Source organism: Macrobrachium nipponense, chromosome 11, assembly GCF_015104395.2.
Source record: "Macrobrachium nipponense isolate FS-2020 chromosome 11, ASM1510439v2, whole genome shotgun sequence".
NCBI classification, from domain to species: domain Eukaryota; kingdom Metazoa; phylum Arthropoda; class Malacostraca; order Decapoda; family Palaemonidae; genus Macrobrachium; species Macrobrachium nipponense.
Window position 1 is genome coordinate 33,880,916 of NC_061087.1, and position 21,646 is coordinate 33,902,561.

Sequence of the window (21,646 nt, forward strand, 5' to 3'; positions counted from 1 at the left end):
AATGATCACTCTCATCTAGCAGACACCCTACAACATACGTTAACATAAAAAATAACCATAACAACGGCACACCACCTTTTAAATCAGGCCCCCATTCTCACCCCCAGAACGCCTAAACCCGTAATCCATATACCTGCATTTCTATTTCTGTTTTTTTTTTTGTTCCCATCATAACCAGAACAGGTGGTTTTTTATTTCATAAATTTTCACCATATAAATTATGGTTTTATTATGAATTATGTTGTGTTAAAATTGTTATATTTCATTAATTTCCACCAAGTAAATTACAGTTTTATTATGAATTTTATTGTATTGAAATCGTTATAACTGTAAATAAATTAAAACTGTTTATATTGTACTTGTTATTGTAATGTGATTTACTGTGTTATAACAGTTTTGAATGCTACCCATCCGTCTGCCACTGTAACAAACAACAGGACGCTATGTGCGGATAAACGGGTTTCAGGAAATAGGAAACTCCCCTTGGTTAGTGTTTGCGCCCTATACTGTTTTGGCAGTTTTACAGCTTCATCACTCGCCTTTAGCAGCTGTTCTTTGGATTATCCTCGACGGATGGAAGTGTCTACTCTTGTGAGATTGAAGTGAAAACCACGACCCGACCTAAGAAGAAACGACCGCCGCCTTTAAGCCTGGTTCACACTATGCCAGTAATTTAGTCAAGTGGCGAGTAGTTTAGTTACTACTTTCCTACTAAACTGATCAATTTCGTTCGCACAACCAGTCAAGTAGAGTACATTAGTGTGTAAGGCATCGCAAGATGAACAGGCAACGCAGCAAAGCTAAAAGGCTAATAAAAGATATTGCAATAGCTATTTTAGAGGAAGTGGAGGAAGAAATAAGTGTGTCAAAAAGAAAAAGATTATGGGAACGAAAATGGATTCAGAGAAGAAATCAACTAGGAGTTACTAATTCACTTCTCAAGGAATTAGAAGTAGAAGATCCTAGAGAATACTACTCAACATTCAGAATGAGTCAAGAATGTTTTAACTTTCTGTTGATGAAAGTGCAATCACAAATTCAACGAAATGATACCCAGAAAGTAAATTAACATTAAAGCAAAAGATTTTTAATTATCGTTTATCGCGGGCTAGGAGAATAGTTGAAAACTCATTTGGTATACTAGCCGCCAGATTCAGTGTGTTTGAGAAACCAATGCCCTACAGTCCTAAGAAAGTGGTGAGCATCGTCAAGGCATGTTGCGCTTTACACAATTGGCTCAGACAAACAACATTACAGAACACGCAGTTTGTATATACAGTAGACAAAGAAAATCTCAATGAAGCAACTGTCATCCCCGGTAATTGGAGAGAGGTGCCAGCACCTCAAGGATTGGAACCACTTACATGTTTAAGCAACCGTTCTTCTGGTCGGTCTACTGATCTTCGGGAAAGATATGCCAATTACTTTGTAGAAGATGGCTCTGTTCCTTGGCCGGCAAGAATGATACATTAAGAATTGTAAGGAAATACTATAATTCAGACATAATTAAATATATGTATTTACCAAATTGCTTTCACTTTCCATTATTATTGCATTCATGTTCCTTAAGCATTCATCTAATATGGTGAACCATTTCACCGATGGAGTGTAAACCGAGTCCGTCCTGGCACCAGATTTTTTGGATTCCTTATTTTTCTCAATTCTTGTGAGTAGGTTGATCTGAGAAGAAAACAAACAAATATAGAATAATAATGTAATTACATGAATAAAGCAAAACATATAGCCGTTTTTAACCAATTTTAACCTTATCACAACTGGAAAAAAATTACTAACATGATTACGGAGGCATAAAAGTGGAAAATACCTGATGTTCTTGATTTTTGCTTTTATCTCCTTCTCTCCAAATCCAGGTATATCCATGGTTTTCTCCAAATCAGCGTATAAATTTTAGTGTTGTCTCTTCATTCCATCGAAGTGCCATTTCTGCGGCAACCTACAACTCATGAACTCCACTAAATTACTAAATTCAACACGTGTTCTCACTGGTTTAGTGGACGAATGACAAGTGGGCGGAGCTACTACTTGACCGTAAAAATAGAACATTTTGGATCGACTAAACACTAAATCACTAAATTGCTTACTAAACTACTTGACTAAACTGTTTGATGTTCAGACACGTTTAGTAGCTAAATTACTCGCCTCTTGATTAAATTTCTGGCATAGTGTGAACCAGGCTTTACGGACGAAGCTTGCCCTCTGTCAGCGAAGAAGAGATCCGGCCGGTAGCGACTGGGTAACACCTGAATAACCTGTCCAACTATCTTCCCTTCGCCAGACACCTCCTCATCTTCCTTGAAAACTTCAATTTGTCCTTCGATGGCCTTGAACCCTGTCGTCCTCCTCCGTTTCTACCCCTCTCCCTCAATTACCTCCCTCCTCCAGTCACTGACGCAAATGAGTACCCTCCAATACCGGAGTTTCGAGCGCTTCCAGCTGAAGGACGGACCTTGTACACTGCAGTAGTCGCTCTCAAGAAGATCCAGCATGGCCTCAACATCTCTGCAATGGCCAAATCACAGTGATTTCACCGTTACTCCAAAAGGCCGAGCTACAGTCGACCTCCCGAAAGTCAACAAGGCATTCCAGTTAACGAACCCAAACGAGAAGCTAAACGAGGCTATTAGCCGTGACTACCCATCTGAGCTCCCTTTGGACCCTCTTTCGTAGCTCCCCCAGATTGTGAACGCCGAGAGAAGAGTAAACAAACACAAAACACTTTCACAGAAGATCATTGCCAAGTGTGACTTAGAACATGGGAATACTTCCCCACAAAGGAATACACCCCAGAACCTCTCAGTTGCTACAGACATCAGCATTACGGTCATCACCAGGACTGTTGCAGAGGTTCTGAAATCTACGCCATTTGTAGCAAGAAACAAGAGGTGTCTAGACAAATTGAAATAAGGGGAACCTATGACACCCAAGAGCCCAACTGTTCCAAACCTCATCATGCGTGGTTCAAACGATGCAGCACCCGCAAGAATTAAGCAGCCAAGACCAATTCCTATAGCAGAACTGGCACCCAGACCAACGATACCTCTAGAGCCACGGGTTAAGGTTAAGTATATCTTAGTTTTCCCAGACCACTGAGCAGATTAACTGCTCTCCTAGGGCTGGCCCGAAGGATTAGATATTTTTACGTAACTAGGAACCAACTGGATGCCTAGCAACAAGACCTACAGCTTATTGTGGGATCCAAACCATATTATATCGAGAAATAAATTTCTATCACCAGAAATAAATTCCTCTGGTTCCACGTTGGCCGATCCGGGAATCGAACTTTGGACCACCGGATTGGTAGCCGAGCGCGAAATCGACTTGTCCAACGTGGAACTTGGAGCCACGGGTAGAAACAATGAAACAAGTAGTGGAAGCAGCGCCTGTTTAGTGTCATGAGAAAGGGACTCAAATTGGGCAGCCAATACCCCACCCCCAACCCCTCCTCAGTATACTCCCAACCCTGAACCTCAAGCGTCTTTCCTCCCTGCCTCCTCAACCTACTCCCAACTCTGACTCCAAACCTCAAGGTCGCCCTCACAACCGGCAGAGCAATAGTAAAAAATGATAGTAACTCGAAAAGACCTCTGATATCCTGAACAAAATCACTGACATGTGGGGAAAAAGAAACAGGATATGTGTCTCCCATTCATCTCCTAGGTCCCACCATGGTGCTGGTCCCAGACGAGTTTCTCAGACAGCAGCACCACGTTAATTACTCTGATTGTCGTCAATCATTTTACCTGACAATTATTCTGTTTCTCCCACTAAGGCCTTATTTTCCCTTTTCGGACGTTTATGTCTAACGACCGAATTCTTCAACTATCACTGTATCTTCCACTTAAGCCGTTACTTCTGCTCGTTACTGCCGAATGAAGGGAAAAAAATACAAAATTATGCTCCTACATTCTGGTCCTCTTTTTTGAGGGTGGCAAACACAGGCCAAGTGCCATTAAATACTCTGACATCACACATTTCTCCATGAGAGACAAACACACATACACGTTTTCCCTTCAGCTTTAGTGAAATTTTTTTTTTCTTAAACTAAATTTTTCTTTTTCCTCCATCGATCCCTACCCCTAGATCGATGCGCCCCCCCCCCCCCCCCGCCCCCCCCCCCCCCCCTTTCTTTCAAAGTAAGTTAAATACGGTATGAAATTTCCGTAGAATGTATTGTTTTTTTCCGATTTTTCTCCGAAGATAAATATTTCATTTTCACTTACTGGCTATCTACTACTTGCCAGGAGTCGTTACTATAGAACTTTCTCTCCTACTGACAGGTGCCTTAGGGCTCTAAGGGGTTTGTAACCTCGCCTGCTAACCTTTCATTTCACCTATACCAGGTGTTCTTAACCTTTTGACGACTCCAGACCCCCATTGAATTGCCCAATATGGTTCCATACACCCTTTGCTCAGTCCACTTAAGTCCAATGTATGAATAGCTAGGAATAGAACATAGAAGAAAATCATAACTATTTATAGTTTCATATAGTAATTCATTTACAAAGTGGGTCTACGACAGTTCGCCGCTGCCAGTTCGCCGTACGACAGTTCGCCGCGTGCCAGTTCGTCGCAGAGCCAGTCGCCGTGGCGACAGTTCGCCGCCAACCTTTTCGCCGCAAACCATTTCGCCGCCAATGTAAAAGCTGGCAAACATGCACAGGGTATATTAAATTAAGAATAGGATAATAGGAAAGTATAGCCTAGAGACTGATAATTTAGCACGTTAGTATTATTATCATTTTGTCTATGAAAAAAAAAAAATTTGCCTCAAAATGAAGAAGCTAATACAAAGCTTATACAGTTTTTTACTCGACCGCATCTATTCAGAGATTAAAGGAGGCAAACTACCACCAGTTGGGTTATCGTGGTCAGACAGTTTGCCAAATGAATAAAGTAATCCTCGCAGTTTTTTCACTCGACCGCATCTCAGAGATCAAAGGCAAAAATAGGCAAAAATAAAGAAAGATTGTTTTGAAAAATTTAATCATGAAACCTCATTTGAACACTATATAATATCTAAAACATGATTCATACCGTATGATACATTAGATTATATGCAATAACAAATGATACCTATATTGAAGAAACTTATGTACAAAAACTGATTACTGATACTGCACAGATTCATACCGTATGATACATTAGATTATATGCAATAACAAATGATACCTATATTGAAGAAACTTATGTACAAAAACTGATTACTGATACTGCACAGATGCAAAAACTGATACTCCACAGATCGTGCTCTCTCTTCAGAAGTTGTGTGCTAGTCCTCGTAGATAGTCCATGTTATCTCAATTACGATAATCATTCACGATAGTTTCGATTCTCTCATTTAAAAGTTCATATCGGGGGCGACGTCAGGGGGAAGGATTTCCAGCCAAGAGTCCTTCAATTTCAGTGTCTCAAAAACACAAGGATACTTTTCATAATGCCTGTACTCCAGAGGTATGACGAGGTCGGCTAACGAAAGTGGGTTCGGAGGGGCGGCCAGGGTAGCACCTCTTTTCCTCTGTACCATCCGTTTCAAGTTGGGCATGTTCGGCAGAGCACCTTGTCCAGCTTGCGATAAATTTTCGGTGGCTGTGGCTATCACTTGTGCGGTTTGGTCTTGCGTTTGAACGGCACGATTTCTCAAGTCCGTCAGGGCTGTCATCACTTCAACGTTGGCTGCGTCTCCGAGGTGTGTATGGGCACCAATACGCTTGGTTATTCTTCCTTGGTGAACATGAATACGCGCCTTGCATGAAGAACGTTGATCACAACGCCAGAACTGCGTTTCGCCGTCTTTTGAAACCTTATCGAAAACGTATGTCGTGCCGTAACGAATTTCTCCTTTCCACGAACGGACAAAACAGGCGGCAATATGGCTTTGGAACGTTGAAGAACAGAGCACAGAGCAATGAAGACTTTAAGTAACGACTCTTGGTTCGTGCGGTACTTATATACTACACAATTTTCTATAACTCACCTTGTGGTAGTTTGCCTCGTTTGATCTCTGAGATACGGTCGAGAAACTGCAAGGAATATAATTAGGTACTTTACTCATTTTGGCAAACTGTTTGACCACGCTAACCCAACTTGTGGTAGTTTGCCTCCTTTGATCTCTGAGATGCTGTATAAGCTTCGTAAGCTTCTTCATTGAGGCAAATTTGGCGTTTTCATTCAAAAAATGATAATAATGCCAATAATGAAAATAATAGTAACGTTATGAATTATCAATCTCTAGGCTATACTTTCCTATTATCCTATTCCTCATTTAATATAGCCTGTGCATGTTTGCCAGCTTTTATATTGGCGGTGAAATGGTTCGCGGCGAAAAGGTTGGTGGCGAACTGTCGCCGCGGCGAACTGGCTCTGCAGCGAACTGGCACGCGGCGAACTGGCACGCGGTGAACTGTCGCGCGGCGAACTGTCGTGCTCCCTTACAAAATTTACCCATGTATACACTGACACATTACAATCAAATATATACAAATATCCAGAGATCAAGTCCCATACCCCAACGTGTGGTTCTCATACCCCCGAGGGATATGGATACCCACTGAAAGGACCCGTGACATGGATACCCACTGAAAGGACCCGTGACCTATACCATTTCCCTGGCATTAATAACGATCATAATCAAGATATTCAAGTTCATATCCTTTATCTTCACCTACTCATCGTAAATGACTTAAGGGTTGATCTGTGAACATAAGCCCGTGCTGGCATAAAGCAAACTTAATCAAACCCAACAACAGCAGCAATATCCACAAAATAAACTTTGAAGAGGTCACGGCGAGTGATAGAACAGCTGCGGTGTTGTGTTTCTGAGTAAATGGAACAGAGTGGAAGAAAGTACAAGATTCGGAAAATATTACTAAACTAATAAAGCCAAAGAATTCAACGAGATACACACACACACGAGAGAGAGAGAGAGAGAGAGAGAGAGAGAGAGAGAGAGAGAGAGAGAGAGAGAGAGATTTGGGAATGACTTACACTACAGAAAACAAGTCACAAGCACATCTACCGTGATCAGGATTCGACCGTATGTCTTATTGGACCAATATGTGGCTGAAGATGAAAAATGACTGCAAGGCATGAATTGACCTTAGTTTCCAGTTTCTTCTGAAGAAAGAGCAAATAATTTCATAGCTTTTAAGTAAATTAAAAATTAAATATACTTTTGAACGACTAGGTGCTCAGATTTGGACCTAACAATTCATAATCCAATGAGAGAGAGAGAGAGAGAGAGAGAGAGAGAGAGAGAGAGAGAGAGAGAGAGAGAGGCAGGCCATTCAGAAATGATTAGGAGACCTGAGAGGAATTGGATATAGGAGTGATGAGACAGGGGTTGTGGGGGATGCAATGTCGGGAAGAGAGATGGGCGTGGCTGAGATGGGACTTACTCATGGTGATATATGACGGTCTGGGTACCATCTGGAGGCGGCGATTGTAAGGAAAAGAAAATTAAAAGAGAGTAGTATTGATAATGAATAATGATGGAATTCTTAATATGAAAGAGGAAATTATGTACGATATGATGTTACTAAGTGGTATTATTGGCAAAAAACTGAGAAAGATGCATACTAAAAGTTAACAGTGAGATGTTTTAGAACTAAACCATAATGAACTTACTGTTAATAATGACAGTTGGCTAGGAAAAAAATTTCTGTCAGGATATGACAGATATTGTTATCAAAAGATGACAAATGTCTAAAATAAAACAAGATGGTTAAAACGATATATACTATTCAAATAAGGTCTGTTTATCCAATAATTTCGTCCACTGACAGAAGCTGTAGGGCCATTAAAAGGTGGATCACATGAAAGTAGAAATAACAGGCAACAAAGGAAGTAAAGTTGCTGGAGGATAGTGGGGCTGTCAACCAAGGGAAAGGACTGAAAAAATAAGGGCGATTGACCACGGAATTCCTTTTCTCCGACAGAGATACAGAAAGAAAGAGGCCAGGGGAGAAATAATTACAGTGCAGGGCTGTTATGGGCGACATAAACTAGAGGAAACGGGCTGACACTTCAGCATTTATCAGCTCTACAGAAAACTACTCTTTTTGGAAGAGTTCCTTGATCCCCTTCCCGTCATTTATATTTCGAATTTCATCGTAGTTGGTCATCTGTTATTCTGAAATGCAGTGACGGTCGGCATCTCTCTGGTGTCATTTATCCTTGTAACCTCAGTTTTGTTCACATTCATCTTCAAGTTTTTTTCTAAACAGCTTTCAAACTATTACACAAATTTCTTCAGCTCAGTTTCTGCTACTGCCAATAAATATCTTATTATCAGCACTCACTTGACATTCCATGCTTCATTCATTACTTTATTTTTGCATCTGCACCTCATGTCATTTCTGATTTTGATTAAGTTATCCTATCCATTACGATATTGTACAGCAGGATGACATAACATAACCTCGTCTAAAACCTACTTTTTTCTGATACTCTCATGAATTCAATTTTCTTCATTAAAGTGCCGGTTCAATTTCTTCCTCTACTTGAAAATCTTATCCATCTCATTGCGTATCTCTTCATTAAATTCTCTCCATGATATCAAACATAAATTAGCTTCATTTTTTTTTCACTAAAACTCTTTTATCTTCCAACGATTTGCTGCTTCTATTTACTATTTCTGTTCTTCCTAAACGCAAAAACACATGTTGCTTCTGTGTATGTATATGAATCACGGTAATGTGTATGTATATGAATCACAGTAATGTGATATGACTTAAATAATGGCTGCGTGCGGGCAAAAGCACTACAACGCTACCGAGGACGAGGTGGGTTTGATGCAGTTTCCAAAACTAAAAATACCTGAGCGCGGCAGGTATTTGAGGTGGGAGGCAGCATAAACTTATATCCTCTTGCGGTGGCGGGGTGGGCTAAGGCTTCACTGCCAGACCTGGAATTTAAGATGTCGATGGTTCGTGCCCGTCGGCCGGCAATTCTATTATCGCTGAATAAATTCCCCTTCAGTTAAACATATAAAAAAATACATTAATTCTGAGGTAGAGAGAATTAGATATTAAAGGACATTTGTAGCTCAATATATGTATATGAATCACGGTAATGTGATATGACTTATATAATGGCTACGTGCGGGCAAAAGCACTACAACGCTACCGAGGACGAGGTGGGTTTGATGCAGTCTCTAAAACTAAAAATACCTGAGAGCGGCAAGTATTTGAGGTGGGAGGCGGCATAAACTTATATCCTCTTGCAGTGGCGGGGTGGGCTAAGGCTTCACTGCCAGTCCTGGAATTGAAGATGTCGATGGTTCGTGCCCGTTGGCCGGCAATTCTATTATCGCTGAATAAATTCCCCTTCAGTTAAACATATATGAAAACATATTAATTCCGAGGTAGAGCGAATTAGATATTAAAGGATATTTGTAGCTCGATATATGTATATGAATCACGGTAATGTAATATGACATACATATATATATATATATATAGATATATATATATATATATATATATATATATATACTTATATATATATATATATATATACTATATATATATATAGATATATATACATATCTATACAGGTAGTGATATATATATATATATATATATATATATATATATATAATATATATAGACATACATACATACATACATACATACACACGTGTATATAATTATATTATATATAGATATATTATATATATATATATATATATTAGATATATAGATAGGATATATATATACATACATACATGCATGCATGCTTGCATACATACATACACACACACACACGTATATATATATATTATATATATATATATATATATATATATATATATATATATATGGCACGAGTATACATCAGCCAACAGGAGTCCAAAGCAAACGGCAGTCAGCAGTACAATTAGGTATTTATTATAAAAGACGTTTCGTGTTACTTAAACACATCATCGTTCTGTAAAAAAATACAAAATGAATTATCAATTCAAAATAAATACCAAATTAAAACCATTAATTACAGTCTTAAAAACAGTACAAAAGAAGAAAAACTAATAATAGATAACCTCATTTTAAGAGAGGGAAAAACGAAGTGAGGCAACAAACTGAGCATGCCAAGAAAACACTTAGCCAAGGGCAAAGGAGAAGACACGTTGGCATCTAATTAAGGAGGTTGAATAACGTTTGATAAACAAAGACTCAAAGGTCGTTAATAGGAAGATTGTTTAGTAGTTCCAATAATGGAAAAATAGTTCTTATCAATATTGATCTTGCATTTATCTCCTTTGGAACCTTTGATAGCAAATAATATTTACCGTGCACATAATCAAGGATAGAACAGAATATAGAATCTAAGCCAAATTCCAAGCACTGGGACCTATGAGGTCATTGAGAGCTGAAACGGAAATTGACAGTACAAAGGTTGGAGGTGGTATTAGGAAGAAAACCTCGCAGTTGCACCAAGAATCAATTGTTATTAGAGGGTGGAAGGTAAAATGGAAGAAAGAGAATATGAAGGGGGGTACATTAAAAGGAGTGAAAGGGGTTGCAGCTAGGGGCCGAAAGGACGCTGCAAAGAATCTTAAGTAAATGCCTACAATGCACGGAATAAGGTGCGCTGAAAGCACATCCCCTTAAGGCGCATGGTTATGAAGAAATCTGATAACTGAATTCTAAATTAAGAGGACCGCGAAGTCCTTCGATTTATAACATTTCCGTGACAAGAACTCGAGGCATCCATTTCCGACTCGGTAAATCGATCGAATATGGTGACATCATCTGATCATTTTATGCACAAAACCTCGAAAAGCCCCCCTCCCTCCCCCCCACCAAACAATGATTGAAGATCAATCCTACTTTGATTTTTTATGTATGGTTAAGCATTAAACCATGGAACCTAGCGACGTCATCAAGAATGTTGATCAGCACTAAATCTTTCTTGCATTTAATACGGTTAATTTTGCAAGGCGTGGAGTGGATGCTTCAGCTTTAACATGGGACCGCTAAGAGAGAGGGTTCGGGACGTAAACATTTCCCTTTAATATCTCAATGTCTCACCCATTGCTCGAGTGCTTTTCATTTAGATATGTATGTATGTGTATATATGTGTGTATATATATATATATATTATATATATATATATATATAGTATATATATATATATATATATATATATATATATATATAATATATATATATATATATATATATATATATATATATATATATATATACACACACATATATATATAATATATCATAATATATATATATCATATATATATATATATATATATATATATATATATATAATATACTTACATACATATAATGTATTTCCCAATTCTTTTCGGCACCATTGCATTAATCTATATTCGGCAAGTGCAGTAAAAGAATATGACCCAATTTTGAGATTAATAAAATAATTTTCAGTAAATAAAACGAGACGGAGCGAGAGCTGGGCGACGTAGGTACTTCTAAATTGCAAATGGCCGAAAACCAGCAAAAACAGCCTTCTCATATAACCAACAGCTATCATGAGGCCAGATATCAGTTTGATGAGAGTTAACCCGAATCTCGTTACGATAATTAGGTGGCAGACAACTTTACGCCTTCATAATTGCATCTAATTAAATGTTCCACAAGGGTCTCCCCATCCATAGAGTGATCCCCGTGTTCCTTAGCGAAGGGGTCTCTCGACTAACACTAGGAAACAATTTGGAAAGTTTGGTCATTAGAACTATGCCACGCGATGACTGTATTGAAGCAAAAAAGAAATAGAAAAGATTCTCCGAAAGTTATAATTGCTCATTTGTAAATGAGATGGTGCAGGGTTCTCCTATTCGATATGCTGAAGATACTGGCAAGGACAAATTATCAATGAAATAATTCCGTACGATGAAATGGAAGGAGACTGCCATCCTTGAATATTCAATTCTTCATTAAAGGTAGAGAGTAGGAAAAAAATAATGTCATACCGAAATGGCTGTGCCAGAAAAGAAGAATATTTGTCTGAAGGAAGAAAAAATATGGAAAGAAAAGATTATCCTTCTACTTAACCAACAAACAAACCGATCAGCCCAAATGTCAATAAAAAAATAAATAAAATATAAACTAAAAGTAAAAAAAAAGGGGGAAAAAAAAAAAAAAGGATAAGACGACCGGGCGAGAGGCACCTCTAAGATGCGCTGTGGCGCGCGATGGTCAATACAATGCTTCAAAGGTTAATTCCGATAAAGGAAAACCGAAACAATAACAGGGACGAAACGAAAAAGTGTTTTCATTGGTTTTCCAGTTGCGCTCCCATGATCGTGAGACGTTTATTGTTTTGAAATGTTTTCCGACCGCGGGAAGGTCAAGAGGTTATTTACACCAAGCGTCAAGAAGAAGAAATGGAAGGAGACAAAGCAGCAGCATGAAAGAGGAAGAGCGTCGCCTTGAGAGAGAGAGAGAGAGAGAGAAAGTCTTTACAGACAAGTAGGCAATCTGACAGACTCATTCCGCCATTTACAAGTGCACTACAGACATGCAGAACGTCATCGTCTCCACTGACTATCTAGCGGAACTAATCACGTTTTCTCATCTTATTTCAAGCTTTATTTTTTGCAGCTTTCTTTGCCTTATTTACTGAAAAACACAGAATTGTGAAAACTTTTCCGATTAAAATTTATAAATTATTCTCAGCTTTTACAATATTCTAGATACTATTTTTTTTTTTAAATTACCGATAATTTTATAAAAGAAATTCTGTGGATATTTATTTCATATCGGTCGAAAATAATGACTATTTTTCTCATCGGTATAGTCACTAATATCGTCAGCAGCCATCATGGAACAGAATAAAATTTAGGCCAAAACCCAAGGGTTGGGACCTATCAGGTCATTCTGCAATGAAAGGAAAATTGAGAATAGAAAGTTTTGAAAGGTGTAACTAGAGGAAAACCTCGCAGTTGCACTACAAAACAATGGTTAGAGAGGTTGGAAAGTCAGATGGAAGAAAGATAGTACGAAGACGGAGTCCAAATAAAAAAAAATCAACATATCCACGACTATTATTGTATATGAAGTCAAGATATATATAAAAAACGATATTCTATACATCCTCACCTACTATGTATTTCAGGGACTGCGAGTCATCGTTTTTCTCAATATCTTTCAAACTAGTTATTTGATCGAAATGGAACTTTAATGGTAGAAGACACCTCCCCCTAATTTTTGGCAATATAGTGTGTTGTGTCAAATGGTGTTAGTTACTGCGTTTACTCTTGACTTACAAGGTGTTGCCAAGCATTTCCAACCTATGCTTTCGAACGTCCTTTACCCCCATCCCGTTCCTCCCTACCTCCCTCCCTCACCCTTTCCCTCCTCATCCCTCCCTCAACCCAATTTCCTGGCCTCCTTCCCGTCTGCTCCGTCCCCTTTCCTAAGTATTATATTATATATAATATATAGTACTACATAAACTAGAATGTAATAAATATGTTGGTTTTTGTAGAATCTGTGTTCATTTAATTATGGTTATTGCATTTTCTTAAATTATATAGATGAGAGGAGGCTAAAGAGAGTATGACCGTCATCCTATTCACAAAGGTCTCCTCACTTCCCCTAAATCCCCCGAGTAGGGGGAGCTCTGTCTACTTCCTTAATACTCAGCAGTGAATTGCCATAAAGGAAAAAATATATATATAAAATGGGTATAATTTGGGGGAAACTACTATCACTATCATAATATCGTTGTATATGTGAGTTTCTCTATTCATAGCACACTACAATTTCGTTTCTACTACTCTAACGCCAGTAATAATAATTGTGATTCTTGTACAGTCCTGAGTTTGGTGAATGAATTGGGCTTCATGCATCTTGAATCATATTACTTATATATTAATATAAAGTGACGCACTACATTCATGTAAATACTTATTTTTGAGATAGGTTCCGGTTCCAAAAAGATTTTACTTGTATATTTTACATTTGTGACAGTCGTTTATGGAGACTGCGTAAGTGTTACATATTACCCTATTTTCAGGCATTTAACATACAGGGTTTTTTGTTATAAAAAAGTTACGTTACCCAGTTTTTGCCTCATTCATAATCAGTTAAGAAATCAATTTTCTCAAGTCTTTCACCGGTTTGTATCTATTTTGCAGCATCACAGTGTCATAATTGAGGATTCGCTCGATTTTTATTCCTTGACGGCAACATACCAAAAATGCTGGTGATATGATTATCAATAGATTTCATCACTTATATGATCCGAATATACTTGTTGCTTATGAATGAATGATTTTGGATGAGTATATAAAGAGAAAATGAATATGTTGCTCGATCTAAACACTTTCCCAAGTGATATTTTGTTTCATTTATAGATTATACCTAAATTTTTGGCCAGCAACGCAACATACACATGATATTATGCAGTGCTATGTATACTCAATAACTATTGAGGAATTCTCAAGTCTACCTTAGTTCACAAGTGCATCTTAAAGAAAACGGAGATGTTTACTTTATCATTACCATGTGACAATCAGGTAATCAAAATTAAATCACAGTTTAACCTACAACCCAGTACATAATTAACAAAACTATTGAAGAGTGGTAATGGAATTATGAAATCGGATTCTCTCTCTCTTGCGTGTATTAGGTATTATCATAGGTTAAAAAGAGATACAAGCAACTGAGGATATCACAGGAACTTTATTCACAGTCCTCGTCAATATCAAGACATCCTCGTTATCACTGTCTATGTTGAAATTAGGGATCTACATGTTTGTGGATGTTACCCGTGGACCGGTACTCATCCTCAAATGCTCTGGACCTTCTCACTGCACTACACCTTCCCATACCTCCCTTGTTGCGCTAACCTTGGCTTCCTGTCCTGGCCTGCAGATCTGCCCGAGTGAACCGCTGCATTGAGGAACGCACATGTTTTTTCATGTATCCCCAGACCTGCTCAATGGCGTTGAGCTTAGGATGAGCAGGTGGCAGCCGGACGTCGTCATGACTTCATGCATCAATCATGTACAGAGGTTGAAAGCGGTTCTGCTTACAAATCTGCAACAACTCAGGGCATGTGGCATGGGGTAGGAATGGTATCTGGCGGCACGTCAGCCATTTCATGATGTCTGCTTAAATGGTAGAGGTGGTAAGGCAGCAACTTTCTTCACTCAACTGGTTGTGGTATGGCACCAGCACTGATGGCTCAGGCAATGCTGGAAGGAGCTGCGACGTCAGCCAACGAACGAAGAGGGTACTGTTCATTTGGCCGTAGTAATCACCAGTTTTGGTTTTAGCTGGGAAACAAAAATGCATCCACAACGAAACCCTCAACTGTGCCCACAGCAACAATCACAAAGCGCTCTCCTTCTCCAGGCAGGACCTGACGACTCTAGTTGGTACTCGTCGCAGGCTGTGAGGCATCCACCCACTCCCTGCTGGGATGCATCCTCGTGGTAAACCATGATTCATCAACATGTACCACCTGTGTCCCGTTCTTCCGATATTCATGGAGTGCTCGGAGAGTGCCAATGTGCAGCACACATGATCAAAAGACTCCTTTCTTACATACATTTTCTGCTGTGTGGTCTTATATCAGAACTCCTTGTTGTAAAGTAATCGCCACACCGCTGTTTCTTGAGGTTTCAGTAGGAATGATTTCGTTTTTCCGCAAGTCTTCAGTCAGCGTGCTAATGGTAAAGTTATGTATCTTATCAAATTCACCATGCACATAGCGGCAAATGGCACTAATGGCAAAATTGTCAAAGAAACTTAGTGTGGCGTTGAGTGTTGGTGTGCCATGTGTTGTGGGGGGGAGTGTCTGCCCAAGGACCAGGCTTCGCTGTACAAGTGAACGCACTGCTCTCATCATCATTCCCATGACGTCTGCAATGCAATCGTATGGCCTGTGGAGGCAGAATACGCACATAAACATGCAGTTATAAAAATAACTACTATTCCTAATCCAGTAAGCAATCATCATAAATGAATGTATGTCAATTTTGTATAATACAAAAATACATTTCCATAGATAATGACTCATTAGTAAATAAAGTTTAGCAATTATTGATTGGATAATGGTGAGCCAGTTATAAAATTATATATATATATATATATATATATATATATATATATATATATATATATATATATATTATATATATATATATATATATCTTTATATATATATATATATATATATATATAAATATATATATATATATATATATATATATATATATATATATATATATTATATATTATATATATATATATATATTGTATATATATATATATATATATATATGTAGTATATATATATATATATATTATATATATATATATATATTATGATATATAGTATATATATATATATATATATATATATATGTATATAATATATATATATATATATACACTAATATATAATTCTATGACAGGCTCACCATTATCCAATCAATAATTGCTAACTTTTTTTTAATAATGTCATTATCTATGCAAATATATTTTTGTAAAATACAAAAATTGTGACATTCATTCATTTATGATGACTGCTTACCAGATTAGGAAGAGTAATTATTTTTTTTTACTGCATGTAACATATTATATATATATATATATATATATATATATATATATATATATGTATATATATATATATATATATATATATAATATAACATATATAATACATATATATAATATATATATATATATATATATACACTTACTCCCAGGATCCAAGATGAAATATAAACAAAAAAAGTAATAGTATGATGGGGTATATATATATATATATATATATATATATATATATTATATCTATATATATATATATAATATAATATATATATATATATGACTGTTGACCAATATGCTCCGCTTTTTACGTGAGTGTGTTATGAAGATTCACTTACATATTGAGATTGATTCTTAACCTATTGTTAGCTTTCTCCATTTTGTATACGATTAGGAGTCGTATTGATAATGCATTTCTGCAACGACGCGGACAAAGTAACATGGCGGCCATGACAGCGATGAAAAATCCGTCTTCATCCACTGCGCAGTAAATACTTATGGAGCGAGTGCTGCATCCGACAGACAACCCCTTATCATTATAGTATTACCTTACACGCCAAGGATACTATTGCCAGAATAGATTGGGAAAAATTAACCATTATTATGGTCATTATGTCAAACCTCGCTATCCTTTTCATTATGAACACTCCAATTACTTGCTGGTATTGAAAAATCTTGGGGAAAACGGTATTTTATTCCATGCTGAAAATTACAGAGAGGTATTGGGGGAGGGGGAGAGATGAGAAACACAGCGATAAAAAAAAAAAAAAAGTGAGAGAGATGGGAGGGAAGGGTTGGGGAATGGCCGACGTTCGAATCTGTAAATGACTCCTGCCTTTAAAAGTGAAAAAGTAAACGCCGTAACTAACATTATTTGAGAATGCATTACATTAACAAAAAATAGAGGAATATGTCTTGTACAGTGTGTTTAAAGTACCATTTCGATCAAATAATAAAGTTTGAAAGATATTTGAGAAAAACTATGACTCGATGTCACTGAAATGCAAAGCAGCAAACTGATTTTCTTGTCACTAAAGTTTGCAGAAACTGCAGCGATTATGGCGGCATTTATAGGTGTCAATTCGCTTGTCTACTTTGCCAGATATATCAGCCGAGAATTTGTGAAGATCAGTTATCATTACCCACCCGTAAATTATATCAGTCTCTTTGCTTTTTACCCACATTTTTCATAAGTCTGCCGAACTTTCTTCACAATTCCATTTAAGCATCATCTACCACTTCTGACAGGCTCGCAAATCTTAAAGTTTCCTTCCCACATCGCCACCATTCCTGTTTCTTTTCCTTTCATTAAACGTCCTCTCAGATAAGGTTAGGGAAATGATTACGGGATGCAACAATTATATGAACGTAAAAGGGAAATCTCATAGGAAGTGTCTTTGGATATATGTGCCGACGGTCTGATTCCTCACTCTAGTTTTATGTAGCGGAATGAAGTAGTTGACAAGTATTCCTCTGTTGTGGGTTCTTGAAGGTAGAAAAGAGAATATAAAGAGGAGGTGATGCTGGGATATTAAGAATAAACATAACGTGAATAATTCAGCAAAGTACAATATATAATTTGCTGTTTTGTTACATATCAAAATATCTATGGCTTGTCCTATTGACCCAAACTGATACACTTATTTGAAGGTCTTTATAAATGGGTTTGGCGAGTTTGAAGCTATTAAAGTTATTATTATTATTATTATTATTATTATTATTATTATTATTTATTATTTTATATATATATATATATATATATAATAATACACACATATATATATATATATATATATATATATATATATATATATATATATATATATATATATATACTATATTGTATGTTTTTAGCATTATGTTGCTGCTAGTTACGTATAAAACAACGAACGTATGAATGACGAACTATAAAGAATTGAGCGATTACTATTAAAATAAGTGATCTCTACTGCGTTATCGTGTACTTGCTGTTGTTTACTTCATTCTTTGCTAAAATTTGAAATAGTGAGGGATCCTGGTCAGCGCATTTAGCCTAATGAAAGTTTTTTATAGACATGTTATTCCTTGCAATCCAGCCGTATTTTTTAAAGTTAAGTTGAGTCATTGAGGTTAGATTTTTTTATATAACTCAAAAAACTCAAGGCTAAAACTGCGATCGCGACTTTGCAAAGGAGCATTTATTGTCATGACCTGAAATATTATTATCTATGCATCTGTATAAATACAGACGTCCACTGCGTAAACGCATATTCACTGTTTAATATGATTTGTTACGTAAAGGATTAATAATCACCCAAAATGATAAAATTAACACAGTATATGATTATGATATTTCAGGAGAACTTCTGGAAACAGACTCTCAAAGATAAAAACTCGCAGTAGCGAAATCTCAATGATGTAGATAATTTCTGTAAAAAAGTAAGATTAAGAATGTCTCGTAACTTCAGCCACAGGAATAACGAAATTCGACCTGTAAAGGAAACACTCAAAGTTACTCCAAAGGAATAAAAAATTGTACTTAGCTTGCTTTTGTGGGAAGTCACGGTGTTCTGATAACGACACACCCTTGGTCCTCCTTCTCTATTTAGCGATGACCTGGTTTGGCTTCAGTTTTCCCCGTGCGCGTTATTTGGATGATTCGAGCCCTTGAAGATCCGATGCTGCAGACGCGTTCGGTTTGTTTCTTGAAGTGCCGGAAACGCTCACTAACGATGTTTTCTTGAATGATTCTAATGAGAGACGAAGCTTGCGTTGCCGTAGGAAAAGGACACGTCGGGTTTGTTTCTTGAAGTTATTCACTACTGAAAACGCTCACTAAACGATGATACTAAGTTGCTTGAAGAATCTCTTGCTTTCGTCGTCGTTGAAGAGTTCTTGTTGTTTTCTGAAGTTGCTCACTAAACGATGATACTAAGTTGCTTGAAGAATCTGTTGCTTTCGTCGTCGTAGACTTCTGATATGATCATTCATTATTCTGGTTTTTCTTCCGGAAGGCGTTGTAGAGTTCTTCTGGTACGTTGCCACCACTTTTAGGGCTTTTGCCTTGTATAATAAGGCGCCCTATGAGGTAATGTTAGACTTGCGATAATCTTACGCTAAGTCGGTTGGTATTGCACTTCCATATTCATTGGAGTGTCTTGGGGTTTGTAGATCACTTACGAAGTCGGTATTATCTTCTTTGGTTATGACGACGATGTTTTAAACTCATGATGATTCGGTGATGAGGTGAGGTTCTAGTCGAAAACACGAAGTATAAAAATACATATATTCTTCTGAAGTTACATGGTGAAGATCAGGTATGATTGTACATGTCTTCTAATGACGATAGCTTGATCGCTTCTGCCAATGATGATGGCTAATTCTATTCTCTCTACATGATAAAGCTTAGGTAAAGAGATACAGGTCTGCCAATGATGATGGCTGACTCTATTCTGCTCTGCCTACCATCTCGGTTACAAGTTATAAAGGAAGCAGATAGTAGCTCGAACATATGAACATACATACAAAAATGACACACATTAGAGATCACGTAGGCCATTTGAATTATAGGTCACGGTAGTTGTCTCAAGCAGGGAGCTTGGACTAATGTTTTCAAAACAAATGAATGACTACAGGTGACGGCATGTTATCTTAGCCTACTTTGTTGTATACGTCATCTTTACCGTCTCTGGTCTGATCACATTCCTGCAAGCAATCTGGTTGACCTCTTTAGTTTTTAGTCTTTTATATATATGGACTAACATTCCATATTTTTATTATGTAAACACTTACATATTATATATATATATATATATATATATATATATATATATATATATATATATATATATCTATATATATATATATATATATATATATATATAATATATGATATATAATATATATATATATATATATATATATATATATATAATATAATATATATATATATATGACAGGTAAAAATGTTCTGTTACAACAGAATTCAATCTAATAAAAGGAGCCCATAAAAACACCAAAATATAGAGAGAAAATTTTCTACCGACCCCCTAAAGACAAGACCAGAGAGACACCCAACAATAAAATAAAAATTCCTCACCTGGACAGGATAAAGACGGTGACTCAGACCCCTGAGAAAATCTAACCCTTTTGCATTTACTTACCCAAATACCTTAGCCAAATCCCTGATTAACGTCCAACAAAAGACATCCCCAAGGACACAGGCATTTACGAAATCCCATGCCAGGACTATGACCAATCTTACATCAGATTTACAGGAAAATCACTTCCCCAGAGATTAATACAACACAAACGGTCAGTTAGGTATGGACAACAGAACTCAGCTATTTTCAACCATATAAATGAACACAACCATAGAATAAACTGGATTTTGTCACGTATAATTTATAGCAGCAACTGCCGGTACAAGAGTCAAATGATGGATTCGGCCTTAATAAAAGAGAGGCAGGTAATGAACATCTCAAAAGGAGCATGGGATTCAGATGTGATCGACAAGATTTTAATTCAACCAACGCTTAAGAAGATTAAAGGAAGATTATCAGTGGGGGTGACCTAAATTGGCTCACCTGTTAGAGTGGAATCTCTTGTTAGGATTAAAACCAACCTTTTCTGTAAACTTTTCTCATTCATATACCTGAAGAGGGACACAGCATGAACCAGAAGAGGGAGACAGCAGTCTCAAATATATTTTGGTGTTTTTATGGACTCCTTTTATTATTATATATATATATATATATATTATATATATATATATATATATATATATATATATATATATATATATACGTATACATATATATATAAATATATATATATAAAATATATATTATATATATATATATATATATATATATATATATATATATATATATATATACGTATACATATATATATATAAATTTATATATATATATATATATATATATATATATATATATATATATATATATATATATATATATATATATATTTCTACGTTTTATTGAACGCCTCGCCTTCCAGCAGTTTTTTTATTAATTGTAGTTATAAAAGAAGCAGCCATGCCTTCTCCTAAAGCAACTGATTTTGGGAGAGAGCACGTCGTA